General features: G+C 38.1%; 2 long non-coding RNA genes across 2 annotated transcripts; one reads left to right on the top strand and one right to left on the bottom strand.

The window, feature by feature from the left end:
* The first annotated feature begins 204 nt into the window (after positions 1-204).
* Positions 205-3,833, top strand: LOC147504488 (uncharacterized). Its single transcript, XR_015220407.1, has 2 exons — positions 205-542; positions 1,362-3,833. It is a non-coding gene; the product is annotated as an uncharacterized LOC147504488 (long non-coding RNA).
* Positions 1,935-4,412, bottom strand: LOC147504487 (uncharacterized). The gene is made up of 2 exons (XR_015220408.1): positions 3,645-4,412; positions 1,935-3,100 (listed from the first exon to the last, which is right to left on the bottom strand). It is a non-coding gene; the product is annotated as an uncharacterized LOC147504487 (long non-coding RNA).
* Positions 4,413-18,249: the final 13,837 nt, after the last annotated feature.

Here is an 18,249-nt window from a genome sequence, read left to right as displayed (position 1 = left end):
CTGGTAATTGGAATTCTTATTCTTTTATTCTTCTTTAACTTTGGCTCTTAATTTCATGGTGGAAAAATTTGTGTGTATATGACTATAAATTTTGTTTCTAGGATGAAATCAAGCGGCTTGTGAGCCTTGACCCCTACTTGGGAGAGAAAGATTTGGATAATGATCCTGTGGCAAAGTTATATATATTTAGATAATGGTCATGTTAGAGCAGGCATCTATCTAGTATACTCTAAAACTTTTCAGTTGATGTATGTGTTAAATGTCGTCCTTTGTTGAATGTAATCATTTTGTCTTATGGTTAGGGCATCGGTCGTGATGGAAATGGTCGCGTTCGAGGACTAGGAACTGGTGTTACAAAGACTGTTGTGCATGCTTCTGCTCTTTACATCAAAATTGTTGAAGAAGAAAAGAGAAAACATGAAAGTACAGATGAAAACGTCAAACTAGTGATGCAACGTCTTGATGAAGAGACGAGGGCACGTAAAATTCTTGAGAAAAAGTTAGAGGGTTATGCACCAGAGTTTGAAAATACTTCTCCACAGGTAATTAAAGATGACTTAGTGCAACATTTCTTTATACATGTAGTAATATATATCATGCTATACAGCCTAAACGATTTTATCATGTAAGGTATTGAGTGTACTACCCTTGGAAATGTAGGCAGTAGTACATACACCTGATTCCACATAGTTAGAGCTGCTACTGCTAGTTCTTGAAAACCTAGCGTTGTTAGTATAAAAACAGTAAATATCACCATGAATTGCCCTCTCAAACCTGACACCAGACTTTATAATCATCTTGTCCCGACACTCTGTGAATTAGTTTGTATGAATTGACCTTCGTATTATCAGCATGACGGTCTTCACAACTCAAGTATATTACCTTAGTGCATTTCGCTTTAGATTGACTTGAGATCAATATATCGTAGAAGGTATGATATTGAAGCCCACTTCATTAAAGTAGTCAAACAATTTTCTAAAGTAGCACTTAGAGAAATCTTCTTTAGATTCTCATGGTAGCACCAGAGTTTGAAAATACTTCTCCAAAAGTAATTAAAGATGACTTAGTGCAACATTTCTTTATACATGTAGTAATATATATCGTGCTATATAGCCTACATGATTTTAGTATAGAGTCAGCAAAGCTGATTTCAACACTACTACTTTTTTTTTCTATTGTTTATATTATGTCTCGTATGGAAGAAGAAATAATACTATTATATGTTTGGAATTTGATCTTCTTGCTGTCGTGCCTTAGTGCCATGCTGAGTCCCTGCAACCACTTCTTCCCTGTGTTTCTGTTCTGTGTCGTCTCCTTGGGCAGCCTTCTATCTAATCCATTCTCATTACTGCCTACAATAGGTTTAATTCTATTGGTTCCCTGCTGCAGTGAGATTGGTTTCTTCCCATCCTTGTACGAGACATCTTTTTCCTCATCCTTGTTTTGGACGACCTTCTCTTGTTATAATGTATGGAACAAGATAGAATTACTGGTGACCTTGTGTTGTATAGTAATCTAGCTTATTGAACTTTTGCGTAAGCTTTGTGATTATAGTAAAGCAATATCTATATTTATGAGATTGAATAATGCCGGTATTACTCCTGATTTAGTTGCTTATAATTCTATGATTAATGTGTTTGATAAAGCTAAGCTTTTTTGTGAAGCGACACAACTTCTTTATGAAATGAGAGAAGCTGGTGCTGTTCCCGATACTGTTAGTTATTGTACACTACTTAGTACTTTTGTTGAGAACAAGAGATTTATTGAGGCGTTATTGATTTTAGTATAGAGTCAACAAAGCTGATCTCAACACTACTATTTGTTTCTTCTATTGTTTGTATTATGTCTCCTATGGAAGAAGAAATAATACTATTATATGTTTGGAGTTTGGACTATCGACTAGGTTTTATTGTTTAGAAAATGGAAATAGACTATTTGTTGGGTGCACACATGAATAATACATTGTGCTATGTGGTACTTGCTGAATTAGTTATGCTCAGTCATGTTTTGACATCCTTCAAGTTCCTTTAACTTGTTCAGTCTATTATATCTGCTCCAAATTTAGTTAGTACTAGTTGTTTTGTGTGGAGGTATTAGTCATAAATCATTAGTGATATGGCTGTGATCCGATTCTTTGGAATAAACTTATCAATGGCCTATCTTGAATCCAAATTTATCAATGTTTATCTCTGGCCTGCAACTAGGTGTTTTCCCAAGCCTGACATCTATCCTCCATTCTTCTGCGACCTATTTATCATGTAAGGTATTGAGTGCAGTACCTTGGGAAATGTAGGCAGTAGTACACCTAATTCCACATAGTTGGATATCCATCAAGGCTCTACCTTCTCCACGTCTTATCTCCTCCTTTTGCTTTAATGATTCTCCGGTTAGATTTGTTGACACCGCCAGTACCCAAGGAAAAACTACTTCCACCACAAAGATTGAGATTCCCCGTAGTCTGAAATGGAGCTCCTAGATTCTGTTGGCCACCAAACTGGAATGGAGACCCTCCTGATGGAGCTCCAAAGCCAAACATGAAATTACCAGGTGTAGGCGAATACATTTCCTTATTATTGGACCAGGAGCTGCAACTTCAATCCCTGATTCCACTTGTATAGAGACGGTAGAACCTAAAGCCTCCTTCCTGTCTTTGTAGTCCACAAACTGATCTAAATCGTCCATATTCAAAGGCGCTGCTTCTTGTTTGATTTCTTTCTTCTGAGTGTCATGGATATCCCCGAGCCATTGAGGTTTTTTGCCGTGTAAGCAGGACCTTTGCTTTCAGTTGAATCAGTAACATTGTTTTCAACTTCAGCAACTGTAACAGCTTGGGTGGTACCCTCATGAGTACCTTCTTGACGGGTGGAGTGATCTGTGAGCTTTCCTGAACCAGATTTTTTGTTTCGTTCTCTCGGAAGGAGTTTAGTGATGCCAGAAGTGGCTACCTCAACTTCATTTAACACACATGTTTTTACGTTCAAGTCTCTTTTTTTAGCAGCTTCCCCTGTTAGGTCTGCAATCTTTAGCAAGTAACGAATCCTGTCCAACTCAGACCAGAGAGAGGACAAGTCCTGCTGAAGTTGCATTGTTGAATCAAGTACTGAAAAAATAACAAAACAACACAGAAAAGCATTAACATGTTGATTCAGCAGTCAAACTAGAGAACTACCACCTGTAGATGTTGACGAATTTATTCCAAAGCCAGAACTTGAACCAAAGATATTAGCAGCAGGGGTAGCAGAACCAAACAAAGAACTTCCAGAGCTGAGTGAGGAAGATGCACTCTACCTAGCCGTTGAAGACGTGGCAGACAAACCGAAGGGATTTGGCAGACTAGGCATAGGACTACTAAGGTGAAAAGACAGGATGTATTCCGTCGAAATGCTATTGATTCCAGAAGGACTATAATGAGGAGGATGACAGACCCACTCTCGATCTACTAAAGGGCAAGTAGCTTGATTGGTTCGAATTTAATTCATGAGATGGCAGTGATCTTTAGCTGATCATGGCCATAATGTGCTCTTTTCTTCGGATTCATTAGAACCTTCTTTTTCAGAGCGAGACTCTCCAGGAGAAGTCGTGTTTAAATAGTTTCAAGTCAGCAGGTCAAACAAGGGATAAAAAACCAGCTTTAGCTTCCTTACCTTGTGCGGAGCTTCCCTTCCTTCGCTAACTCGCTGCTCGCCTCTTAAACTTGGGTTGGGTCCCATGTCTTTCTTTCACTTGGGCAAGATGTTGCTAACGCTTGACTTCATTGTGCAACTACTCTTCTAAAGCTATAAGCAAAGCAAAAATGAATTACTCAACATAATAAAACGGTACAAGGCTTCTTCTGTGCTGGACTTGGATACAGTTTCTTGTTTCTTGCTTTTCCAATAGATCAATGATGAGCCAAAGAAAACAGAATAACCAGGTAGAATGCTTATGCCCGAGCCTCAAACAGGCCAGGTAGGGGAAAGCGGCCGTTGCACTAAGTGTATTCTAATAAAATCTATCTTCTTGTCCTTTCTCCTTTCCTTACATGGCCGAATCGAATCATCTGTCGGTGCGAATACTGTTGAAGGACCATTCCATGTATAGTAAACGGAATCTGATAGTGATGGAACTGCTATTGCTAGTTCTTGAAAACCTAGCGTTACGTTGTTAGTATAAAAACAGTAATTATCACCGTGAATTGCCCTCTTAGACTTGACAAATATGTAACAAAGGCAGATAACACCGTGAATTTCCCTTTCAAACCTGACACCAGACTATAATCATCTTGTCTCAACGTCACTCTGTGAATTAGTTTGTATGAATCAACCTTCGTGTTATGACACTCTAACCAACAAAGCTAATAGGACAATTTAAATTGAGTATTTAAATTTAAATACTGTTGTGCTTTCATTGAGAGTTGAACTTGTATACTTTTATTAATTTATACCTGTGATGTTGTACTGTAGGTAAGAAGACAATCATGTGTTTTTGATGAAGTGTCACATGCTCCACCATCCACACGATGTCTTTTAAAGAACTTCAGGAAAAGAACCGTTGCACTTGGAAGTGTGTCTAATGTCATACCATCTGCCGACTCGTATAACATAACAATTGACGATATCTTTGATTACACAACTGAGTTATATGTTGGGGAAGGAACATTTGGCGACATTTCAATTGGAGATACAATCACATGGCCCAAGCCTTTTGTGGAGCCAATTTGATGTGAGTTGGTGAACTTTTTTTTCATGTATTTAGTAGTTTCTCTTTTTTTGTGAAACCTAGTTGGTTTTGCATACACATGTAATGGAGTATGTATGGTTGTATATGGAGTATACTAAAACTCATGTAATGTACTTTGCAACAATATTTTGGTGTTTTGGAGAATCACGTGTGTTTTGATGAAAGAATCTACTGTATTTTGGTAGAATGTTGATTTGAGTTGGATAGTTTAATATTTGCAGGAAAAATAGATATGAAATTTAGATTATAAGAATTTCTTCTAAAAAACACATTAATGCTCAGAAAAACGACGGATATAGACCGTCAAGAAAATTTATGTATACAGAAAATTGACGTAGCAAACCGTCAATAATTTTTAAATTTGCATCCCAAATTCCATTAAAATCGAATAAATTTGACTAGTAAAATAGCAAAGTTTGACGGTTATGGACCGTCAACAATTCTATTTATTATTGATGTTCACCACCCGTCAAATAAATTTAAAATTATTGACGGTAACTAACCATCAAGAAAAAAAAACAATTGCAAAATTTTTGACGGGCCTTAAGACGGGCAATGTCAGTAAAAAATAGTGTTTTTTGATAAGTTCTGCCTGTCAAAAAAGTCTTATTTTCACCTAGTGTTACATCCTGTAAGAATCTAGCTAAAAGCCTTATCTGTATGTTTATTGAGTGATGACACAAAGGATGTCCGGATAGAAAGACCACATGTCCACTTGCTTTATCACCACGCCATATTCTAGAAGAGAATTTAGGCCATTTTTGGATTGATATAGCCAAACAAATGTTAAAAATCAAAAAAAGATATTTTTCCTCTAGTTACCCCTTTTTGAGCCTTCAAAAACTTCGAAAAGCCTTTTTATTCTTCGCCATCAAATCCTTAACCTGTTGTTACATACAATAAAAAGCTTACCCAGCTGACAAGTTGAGAATTGGATGAACAGTAAAAAAAGAAGATAAGACCTTGTACAAAAATAGAACAGTTAGTTGCTAAAGAACAGAATAGAAAAGAAAGAAAATAAAATAAAGATTCATATAAAAAATTGAAACTCCCAAAAGTTGAAAATCAAATGGAGTTGATTTCAAAAGAAACAAAAGCAAAGTTAGAACTCCCAAAAATTAACATCATATGGAGTCACAAAGCCAAATGGTTAAATAATGAATAACAAATTCAGAAGCAAAGAACAAAACGAGGTTCTTCTCTAGTTACAAATATCCTGAAGACCCAATTTCTCAACTTATCAGAGTTGTTTTCCCTTCCATTTATTTTATTTCTAAACCACCACCTTAGCCCCGTAACTTCTAATAAAAAACCTTTAGCTCAACTAGGAATAAGATGGTGTGATAGTAAGTGGCAAGTGTGATTAATCGACCCTGGTTTTCTTCAGACGTCATTCATGTATGTAAGGAATATAAGTGCCCTTTGCATTTGAGAGAACGAAACTTGAGTGAATCTATCAGAGAGTTTGTATTTTAACACATCCCTGTAAGTACCCACCTTAAGGATGCTCTCCAAAAGTTTTAGAAACGACTCTGCTTTTGCATTTCATTGCTCATGTTTGCGCATTTATATGTAGATGATTAAATTATTGTACATATATTATCCTAAGTTCAAAGGAGCTTGTCTTTATTCAACCATTAATGAGATGTATGGAGTTCTGATAATAAATTAGGAGACAAGACCCTTTGTGCTAGATAGAGGAAGTTTGTGAGTACCTTCTCTGGAAAACTCTCACGAGGCTTAAGCTCATCTACTAGGAAATTCCTAATGGTTTAAGTAAGGCCTTGTTATATACGGTCAATGCAGTCGCACTCTACGAAACAAGATTAGTATAATAAACACATTTTTTTTTATTTCTTCTGTTTTTATTTCTCATCTTTTCTTGAGGACAAGCAAAATGTTGTTTGGGGGTAGTTGATCAGTCCTCAAATATGCGTTTTTATCCTCTTATAATGCTTCACTTTAATCAAATTATATAATCAATAATGTAGAAAACTCATGTTCTTCTCACTTTTTTAGGATACAAGTCTATTCTTGACCAAATACCTCAAAAGACGTGTTCTAGAGCCAAAAGGAGACAAAATGAGCCTAAATGGGACCTCATGGAATAACTAAGAAAAAGTGCTAAAAAGTCAACGGTCAACGGTCAAAGTCAACAGTCAAGGTCAAAGTCAACTCAAGGGTCCAAAAACTCAAAAGCTTAGGAAACATTCCAAGGCTTCAAGGACCAAGGACTCAACCCTTTGCAAGACAAGGACTAAACACAAAAGTTTCAAAAGACCTAAGGATCAAATTCCCGAAGACATGGGCTTGGGCCCAAAAGGCTTGACCCTATCCACTAAAAAAAACAAGAAGGTTCTAGACAGGTTGCTTGTTGGATAAGATAAGATATAAGAGGGGAAATTATGTACATCCCTACACATATCTAAGTGTAAAGGGTCCCACAAAATAGGTATGTTGGTTAGGGTAGTTTAGTTAGGAGTAGTGTAAGTAAGTAGGAGTAGAAGATAATATTTAGTTAATTGTTTTTATTTACTTTTCATTCATTGTTTTTCATTTTCATTACTTTAAAGCTTGAAGCTTTGTTGAATCTAGTTGGTTTTCTTCCACTCAAAAAGTTTAATCTTGCTTTTCATAACAATAGTTCTTCAAAACATCTTCTCAATCATTCATTCACCCAACCCAAGCTGGTTATACTCATTTGAATCAATCAAATGAGTATAACTTGTTAATCAAGCTATCTTTCTCTTATCTAATCTTCATGTTTTTCATACTAAAACAACTCTTATTTTCATGTTTTCAACATCAAAACCATAATAACTAGTTCTCAACATCATCATACCTCAAAAACCATACCAAAAACAATAGAGAAATCAAGAAAAAGTGGGGTTTTCTCCATCACCATCCTTCTCACATTAGATCTAAGATGAACAACTTCAAAACCCCAATACCCCATGATTCTAACATATCAAGTACCTTTTATTTCAGTATCTTCAATCCTAGCTAGTTCACTGTATTTTTGTAGAGCTTCCTTCGATAGCTGGCCCAAAAATGGATCCCATGGATTGGCTTGAACTTGTCTCTGTATATCATTTAAAAGTTCCCTTGCTTGAACCACTCTCCCATGAATATTAGAAAAGTTGCATCTGGCCCATGGCTTTATTCTTTCCTTAAGACTCTTCAATTTCTACATGAGAACATACATTGGATTAGAGAACGGGTGTACTTCTTACACTTCTTTCAACATAGATTGGAATTCTCTTTGTTCAGTACAATAGTTCTTAAATCTGAAGGGTACATCTTTTCTTCCATTATCATTCCAGAATAGGAGAATAGGATAGTGGTTTGACACTCCATGAGGTAGGAATTCAGCCTTTGAAGATGGATACTCATCGTTCCACAAGCTGTTCAACAAACATTTGTCAATCTTATTCATTATTCTACCTCTACCATCAGCCTTATTATTCCAAGTGTAAAAGAAGCCATTAAAGCTTAAATCTACTAAACCAGATCATTGAATGCATTCAACAAACTCATCTGCTTCTCTTGGATGCATAAGACTGCCTCCAAATTGATAAAAGATAAAATTGAATAGTTTACCTACGAAATGAACGATAAAACTCAAAACGTAAGTAAACTAAAACTAATTTAGTGATGCTTATATTTATCAAAGATTCTACTCTCAATCCTATGAGATATAGTGGTCAATCCTATGAGATATAGTGGAGTAGAGTGATTCGTTCCACTCTTAGTCCTTCCGTATGCTATGTTCTCAAGTGTAAGTACTCTACTTAAAGTCAATGAGAGATTTACGAATGAGGCAACTAGACTACGATGCAACTACCCACGAAATGCAACTAGTCGACGATGGGAATAACTAAGGGAATGCTACGTTGATTCGATGATAAGGAGTTAGAGGGGAATTGATTCCACCTTAACTCGACTTAATCCCATTAACTACAAATCGTCGTAATCCGAATTGAACTGTTTCGCAGAACAATTGGTTCTTCCTAATCCCTAATTACACATGGCATTTCTACCAATTAATAACTAGCATGTGAACGATTAAACCCATTCTCATGGTGAACTAAACATTTCTAGAGTGGAAAGGAAATTACGACGAATCTACGTTAATCGGAATCAAGCTTTCATCAAGGCTTCTCAACCCCCTCTAATGGAGGTTTAGCCGAGAATCATTACGCAATCATTTCCGATTAAATTTAAACTAAACATGATATAAAAGAATTGAAATTTACTTAATTAAACAATAATGAAATCTAATTTAATGACTAAAATGCAATAAGGACAGGAATTGAAATTGGATCTAGAAATGGAAATGACAAAAATTGAAGTTGATAGAAATACTACTTTATTGACCTAATCAAAATGAAGAACAAGATTCCAAGATTTAATCTAATACAATAATTGGATTTGAAACTACACTTAATCAAAAACAATTAAATAAAACTAGATCTAGAAGCTATTTTAATGGCTACTTTATTTTCTAACCTAAAAATCTACTATTCTCTACTAAAAGATCTCCCATTAACAAAGAGCTAAGTTTTTGTTTTTATACATCCAGATCCAAAAATCGTGCATGGGCTTGGAGCCATGTTTTGGGCCAGAGAATCAGGCCCAAAACCCAATTCTTTCAGTAGAAAAAGGCCTATTCAGCTGCAGTTGGCTTCAACAGACTTTTCGTCCACTTCTGCTCCTCTGATTGGATCAAGGATTAAACCATTGGAAAGCTCTTTCCGATCCGGTCGTTTTGACATAAGATAGGCCTCATTCCGAGGTCTGAGTCCAAAGATATGGTCTTCGGAAGTTCTGTTGACTTTGTGCACTGTTTCTGCCTGCGTAAACTTTGACTTTTCATCTTTTGACCGGGCTTTACAGAGGCTTTGTCTTCTTGAAAATTGGCCTTTAATCGCAGAACTCCTTAGCAACCGACCTTTGCTCCTTTATCTCGCTAAAGTGGCACATTTCTGCACATAATGGACTTTGAAGCACTGAAATGCATAAAAACACGTAATCAATATTAACTCTTAATTATTACTCACATAATTGGTCTAAAGGTATGTCTGTTACAGGGTTAAAACTACAGTTTTGGGCTCTTATCAAACCACCCCCAAACAGCATTTTGCTTGTCCTCAAGCAAAGATGAGAAATTAGAATAAGTGACCAAAAATGGAGTCTTAACTACTCTCGTTTCGCTGAGTGCGATTTCATTGACCATATGCAACAAGGCCTTAAACCACTAGGAATTCCCTAGTGGACGAGTTATAGCCTCGTGAGAGTTTTCCAGTGAAGGTACTCACAAACTTCATCTATACTACAACGACTAAGAAATAAAGATATTGTTTCCTTATTCATGCTCCAAACTATCTATACATCTCACTAGCTATGAACAAGAATAACCAAGTCAAAAACCTAAACTAATATATGCATAATAATCAATCATCTATAATAAACATATATACAATGAGTAATACTATGAAATGTCTAGCAGTCCGTTTTGAAAACTTCGAATAAGCGTCCTTAAGTAGGTTCTCACAATAATAGTCAAGATACAACACTCTGATTTTTCCACTCAAGTTTATTACTCTAGTCTTGTGATGGGCACACTTTACCTTACAATCTCAATGACAACAAGAAAGCGAGTCGATCAAACACATCCATCACTTACTATCACACTAGCCTATTCCTAATTGAGCTAGAGGTCTTTATTAGGTGTTCGCGGGGATTAGGAGATGGTTTAAGAATGAAGGAAATGGATATTCAAAAGGACAAGTCCGAGATAATAGAGTCTTCATATTATGTAACTAGAAAAACCTTGTTATTTACTTTTGCTTCTACACTTTGTTTCCATCCTTAGCCATATATATATATATATATATATATATATATATATATATATATATTTTTTTTTTTTTTTTTTCTTTGGCTTTTGACTCCCTTTTATTGGAGTTTTATTTTATTTTTATTTTTATTTTTCTTTCCTTGGATGGAAACTTCATTTCTTTATTTTCCGGAAGCAATTAACTAACTTTTTTTGTTTACCATGGGTTTTTCTCTTCTTCTTTCTTCCTCATTTTATTCTCGGACTTATTCTAAATTGGGTAGGTTGATTTTTTTTTTTTGTTTTTGTTTTGTTTTTGTAACAGGGTAAAGGGATTGTGGTTTATGAAAGGCTAAAGAAAGGCTCGAGGAGGGCTTAACTAGCGGAAATAATTCATAGGTTTGAATTTTTGGCTATATCGATCCAAAAGGGCCTAAATTCTAAACTTAGGATATGGCATAGTGATCAAGCAAGTGGACGTGTGATTTCTCTATCCGGATTTTACATCTCCCTTGTGTCATTTCTCAAATATTTAAACTCATATAAGGCTTTAGGCTATATTCTCCGCCAGATTTGTAGAATTTACTCTAAACTTCATTTGAAACTTATTCTAACAATCATAGATACTCATGTAATATATTTATAGATAAATGCAAAGATTATTACCTACATATTAACCTAAGTTTCTAACAATTATTCTAATGCAAAAGCTAATTGAGACTTCTAGATTGTTAAGAGCATAGAGAAGGAAAACAATACCACTATTCCTAAGTGTATAGCATGAACTTATTTATTTATATTTTTGAATTTTTAAAAAATTTTACTAGAAAACAAATGCATATTAACTCTATCTATATCCTAACAGATGCCTTAATTACACGTGTTTCTATCCCCCCCCCAAACAAGAAGCATGCTTTGTCCTCAAAGCATTTAAATAAAGAGGGTAGGAAAAATACCATTGAAGTGCGTGAAATTCAGGGAACATCGTAAAACAAGGTTAGAACGTGCTAATATAGGAAATAAAACTAACACAACTCTATACAAGTTCTACCCATTATGGGGTTAACAAGAATGAAATTGCTTGGGACATAAGCATTACACTAACTAGAATGAAACTTACCTTATCCCCCGCGATTACTTTCGTCATCTTCCTCATTCTCTTCTTCCATAAAGAAGTGAGGTTCCTTCATCCCTGCCATGCCATGATAATTTGCCGGGGCTTCCCACCATTTATCATCTATTATTGCTAACCTATTAAGAGCCACTTGGTCCGACGGGGTGTAGGGTGCAACCGGATGAGGTTGTATCCTCCACCCTTGCTAAAAATCATTACAACGGAAAAGATCGAATAATACTATTGGTGGGTCGTACAGTGTAGACCGTAATCCAATCCGTGAAGCGTGTGGGATCGAGCGTAAACTAGAACGGGCATAAGAAGGTACTTATGCCTCATGTTATGGGATCGAGCTAAACTAGACATTAAGGTTCGGGGAAGGTCATGACACATACGTCCCGTGGCTAAAGCAAGGAAGACGTTGCAAGTGGCATCATTCACAGAAGAAAAACGCCATTCCCCTAAAATGTTTAGCATAATCCAAAACATAACAGTTCCTATGTTCATGGACCGAGGGCTACCAAAGCGACGTTATATTCCCCCCTGGTCCTCAATACGGAAAATTCCCCGCCATTCATTCGACTCATGCAAAACTTCGTAAGTGTAGACATACATATTATCGACCTAATAGCACCATGGGTCTTGTATTTCAGCGGGCATAGCCATCCAAGAACAAATGCTAGCAAGAACACGGTAATTTCCATTGGTTCATTATCAATGTTGATGGAGAACACTTGTTCTCCATCCGGGTCTTTCAAAGAAAATGCGGTTATCGTAAAAATAAGATGCTAGTGTTGGAGAATAAAGTGCATCGGGGCTTACCATAAGCGGCTCCCACCAACAATGAATGATAAGCCTCACAAAACCAAGCACCATAAGTAGTGCTTTGGAACAAATCTTCGAAAGACTGTTCGGTATCAATGTTGGAGACGTCATCTCAAAATTACGCTTTGGAATAGCTGCGAATGATCCGGATACTACGGCGCGAAAAACGGAAATTTGTGGTCCACGGAAGTCGGTAGCGAGTCGCTCTGATAGAAGCCTGAAGCTCTCGAAGAAATTGAAATTTCCAGTGTTTGAGCCGCCCGGTCGCTTTTTGCGAGGCGTGCTCGACAAAAACTCGAGAAAAATATACACAGGCCGAGTGCTTCGGAGTTCTTGAAACTTCGGAAAATGAGCCAAAACGAGGGAATCGCGGGAGTGAAAGGTGAGTGATGGAGTTTATGTGTAGTGTGAGTTGTGAGGATAGATTGTATCAAGTTTATATAGGTTTAATGTTGCTAAAATGGATCGGTAAGTTGCCAAAACTAATTACGGCAGTTTCCGAAAATCCTAAAATTTCCAAACCCGAAAACGGAAACAACTCATATCCTTGATTCTAATTCAAACCCAGTATCTTTTAGGTTGATTTTATGATAGATTGTACCTATTTAATCTAGATTTCATCCTACAATGATATTCAATCATAGATATGCCTACACGGACATATTTTCACCTTGACTCCGCAATAAATTCTAACACGAGGGTTATTCAAATAATGCTTGAATTGATAAAACCACCCCCAAACAAGTTGGGAAGGTGGGATCAATATGAAACAACCACGCATACTGAAAATAACCCCTTATATTAAAATTTTCATTCGGAGTACATTACTCTACAAAATTCAACGTATGGAATTAAACTTACATAAAAATAAATGACAGTAATGAAACTACAACTAAAACATAAAACATCAAACTATACTATCCCTAGCTACTCCGGAACTGGTGGTGGAGGGAACATGCTCGGAGATCGCTCGAGCTCTGAAGAGCCGGCACCATTAGATCCTTCGGCGACGACGCTTCGTGCACGGATGGTGTGTCCTCGGAAGGAGAGTCCCGTGAGGTGGGAATCGAGTCGACAACTCTTCGTCCGGGCGCTCGAGCTTCTAGCTCGGCGCTCATCTGTTCCCACCTCTCGCGTCCTCTCTCTCGGGTGCGGAGCTCGTGGTTGTGATGCATCGTTGCCGTCGAGTCCGGAGGTCTTCACAGATAGTGTTAAGTGAGCGCGTGCCTCGATGGATCACAACCATGCGTTACGCATCATCGGCCCTCTCCAAGGCATCCGCGTCAAAACAGTCAAGTCCTCCTCGTCCCGGAGGCATCCCGATGTCCCCGACCTCCTCGGCATTCTCAGCTCCTCCATCCTCTTCTTCTTCTTCTCTATCCTCAGCCAATTTCCAAACCCGTTGGACACACTCCTTATAGATCACGAGGGTTACGGTGGAAGTGATGTATGTCCGATCGGTTACTGGAATCGCTCTCAACTTGAGCATGATCTTTGTTATCAACACAGGGGAGAGAGGGCAATCCTCCCTACTCCCCTAATCATGCTCGGTAAAAAAACTCTAAGATCGCGAAGTCATACTTCCGCTCGGAGTATCCATAAGATATGGAGGCGATTCAGGCCGATATCGCCGACCTTCCCTTCCCCGGATGTTCCGACCAATCCACCGAAATTGAGCCGGTTGGTTGGTCCTAAAGCTTGTCGGACACAATCGATCTTGCATTGTAGTCCCCTCTAATAACTGTCTCGTGCATCAATGGCTCTACCCCATTATCTTTGGAACTCCCCGCGGGGTGACATCGGATGGATTCTAGGCGGAATGCCTAGAATCTCAGCCAACAACCCAGTCGTCACTTCCTTCCTCTTCTTCGCCACAACTACAAAAATCCTAGTCCCTTCCAACTCCCTCGTATCGTAGAACCGTCGGACTAAGTCCTCGTGGTAATAGACCTCAGTCGAGTACCACAAGCTACTCCAGTCTCGAGTGATCATCTCGTCACTGTAAAACGGCGCGAAGTGGTCGACGGTAAAAGCTTGCTCCGGCAAAATTCGGCATTGTTGAGCCATTGGAAGTTTGGAATGTAGTGGGGGTTTGAATGTGATGTGGTGGTAGGATTTTAATAGACCGGTTGATGCAAATGGTGGTGGTGGTCGAGTGGTGGCGCGGCAACAATAAAATTTTGAATTTTGGGTGGTTTTTAGTGATGGAAATCGGTAGTGGTGGTGGTCGGTGGTGTTTGGAATTGATTTAGGTTGGGATTTGATTTGGGGGCGTGGGTTAATTTAGGTTTTCTTTTTATTATATTTTTTTTATTTGTTTCAAGCTTTTGGGCGTTAATGGCGGAATGGAGGAAGAAGAAACGCGACTGTTGGTGGAGGTAAGGGCGCGTGCGCGCTGTCCGTGGGCGCGGGTTGGGCCCAAGCCCAAAATCGAATTTTTGTGTATTTTTTTCCGATTTTTTGCGAACTTCAAATCAAAATTGGCGCTTTGTTACCGGTCCGATTTTTGTGAATGAGATATGGAAATGATCAGGAGAGAATTTCCAATCCAATGATCCATAAAACACTCCATTCCGACCGTGGATGACATATAAGATAGTGGAAAATACCTCGAAGTGCGTGCATGACGTACGTTATGCGAACAATTGAAATCCAAATTCATGGATTATGTCAACCCGAATCGTAATACAATAAAACGGCCTAAGCAACTCTAATGGGACATAAATATTTAATACGGAAACACGAACACCCCACCCCCAAACAAATTTTTACAACGAAGCTTAGAAAATTTGTTTTTAGCAGTGGGTCTTTTAAAGTCAGATTCCCGAGACTTCCTAGGTTACTATGCTTTATATATATATATTTAATTTTAAAAAGAAAAACTATAAACAATAAAGACATAATTCACCCTATAGAGAAACATAACTCAAAAATCCGAGAAAACATGCAAGAGTGGAAAACGTGAATTATGTTTAACCGTGGACTTAGGATCCAAGATTTACAGCCACACACTCCATAGGGAGGGCCGGTTACCTTAATGGTGCACTCACCAATATATGGAAATGAAAGGAAATGCACCAACACAAAAGTTGAGTCGTTTATAGTCGGATACTCGAGACTTTATCTAGGCGTATGTATGAACATGCAGTTTATCATATATCAACAACCGAAATAATTGTGGATCATTCCATAAATAAATATCACAAAAAACATATCCAAACACAATCAAGCACCAAGATTTCCTATGACTCAACCTAGTGAAATGGAAGCGACGTCGGATAACCCTATTATGTAACCTATCATGCAACTTATTTTTCATTTTTGAATGAGTGGGTGTTCTAGTAAATAATTGTGGAAAAGTGAATGGTTGTGGAGAATATGGTGGATATGGATAAGTTGTAGAAAGACAGCCTGTAAACAATGAGGATGTGGTTTTAGCACAAAACTCATTCATTGTGTGTGTAGGGACTGTCTCAATTCTGAAAATGAAGATGTCAAATGGTTTGTCCTTCTGTAGTATTTGTTTACTAGGTGGATTTAAAAAATTATGAAGCATAGAAGAAACAACAGGATCCAGTGCAAACTCGGGATTCCTTTGAAAGGGTGGAAGGAGGGGAATCGAGGTGGATGTTGTGCAAAGTAGTTCTTGATAGGGTGATTCATCACCTTCTCGAAGAAACTCATCGAATTGCTCATCTAGATTGGTCATATCCTCGTTACTATGATAGTCCTCTACATCTTTGAGAAAGTCATCTATCTCCTCCTCATCCGTAATATGTGTATCGACTAGTGTAGGGATGGAAATGTTGGAGTCTGAACTTCCAAAGGAAAGAAATTTGGGCATATGATTATGAAGGAACGTGTTGTTGAAATAATCTCGAGCAAAGCTCTCGATCATGCTAACCTCTCCATCCATAGATCGAATCGGGTAACTCGTCTTTGTTTTAAAACATTGACTTCAAACAAAGATGGCCAAAAGACATGGACATTGAACCATCGCGCAATTAATGAGCCGCATTGGCGGTTGCCGGAAAAGGATGCCCTAAGATGATCGGGACAGAGTCGTTAACGACTTCTGTGTCGAGGATGACAAAATCAGCCGGATAGTAAAAATCCTGAATTTTTACCGTAACATTTTCAACGACACCCTTAGGATACTTAATAGACCGATCAGCTAATTGCAACGCCATTCTAGTGGGTTGCATCTCGCCTAGACCTATTTGTCTATACAAATAAAATGGGAGTAAGTTGACACAAGCCCCCAAGTCTAATAACGCTGTCGTCAGATAAGAATCTCCTAAGGTGCATTGTACATGGGGATCTACCGGTGGTCCTTGTACTTAACAATTCCATTATGTTCGATAGAGTTGGGAATTGTTCCTGTTAAAAAGCGCCTTTGGTATATTGGTCTTACGCCTAGTAGTACACAATTCCTTAAGAAACTTAGCATGGTGTGGTAGCTTTTTATAGCTTCGAGGAAGGGAAGGTTTATAGTTAGATTCTTGAAAACATCCCTAATCTCCTCGTAATTTGTATCCCTAGTTAACATGGCTAATTTTTGTGGAAACGGTGGTTTCGGCTATATTTAGCAATGGTATTACCCGGATGTTTAACCGTGGCCTCCCCGCTCTTAGGTTGTGTTGTAACCGGGTACCTCTACAATGGTAGGCTCTTCAGTTTCTTCGGGTATCTAGTAATATAGCGGTGTAGGGACTCATCGGTGTGGTAACTATAGGCATAGTTACTTTGTTATCAACCACTCTACCGTAAATGGAGGGTGGTGATGGCCTTTAGCTCACCTACATTTTCATACTCATTACTAGTATTATCGGTTACCTCAAAGGCTGTATTTGTTGTTTTAGGATTAGGTATTTCGCTACCTTGAAACACACCTTTGGGTTGGGCTTTATATTGAGCCAACCGCTTGGTTAAATTATTAACGGATTGTAGAAGAAGCTGTTGGTTAGATTGAGCCATGGTTTGGAAAAGTTTTGGCTCACTTGTATGAAGGTGTCAAGACGATCCGTTGTGGGGTGTAGTAGTCACGGTGGTGGACCGAACTATTTCACGGAATTATTTATGGGTGGATTTTGGTAGTTATTATTTACCTAACGATACCTCTATTAGCATTAAAATTATTATAACTACTTTGACCTTGTGCTTGACCTTGTCGAGGTTGTACTTGGTTGTTGTAATTATTAAAATTCCCCGACCACTCGCCTTGTCGTAGAAGTGGGGCTTGGTTAAAGCCGTGTGTAGGCCTAACATATTGATTATTGTACCCTTGAGGTGTGACGCTTTGGTTATTTCTCCAACCGGTTGGGATTTTGTCTCCAAGGGCGTTAGGTTCACTATTATTAATGGAACAAGCCCGTTCATAGGCAATAGACAAAGAGTCGATGCTCGGCTCCAATAGAAACTACATGGATTTGTATTTACATTCATGACAGGGGATTGGCTTTTGTTGTACTGAAATGGCCTCTACCTTTTTGTGAGGGATTCAATTAGAATTTTAAGCTCGATCTGATTTAACCTCAAACATACCGGGTAGCCTTTAATGAAGAAGAACTAGCGGAGCGGGGAGTAATCGTCACTACCCCCAGTTGTTATTTCGCTTTTAGTTTGGTCCTCTAAAATTTATAAGCCTCCGAGGCTCCTTTGCTTAAAAACTACCCCATTCATTATGTCAAGGACTTGTTTATGGTGGTGTAGAAGTCCTTTGAAAAGGCACGAACTAACGGGTCTTTAAGCT

The sequence above is a fragment of the Coptis chinensis genome, chromosome 4, assembly GCF_015680905.1.
Source record: "Coptis chinensis isolate HL-2020 chromosome 4, ASM1568090v1, whole genome shotgun sequence".
NCBI lineage: Eukaryota > Viridiplantae > Streptophyta > Magnoliopsida > Ranunculales > Ranunculaceae > Coptis > Coptis chinensis.
This window is presented reverse-complemented; position numbering and strand designations above follow the sequence as displayed.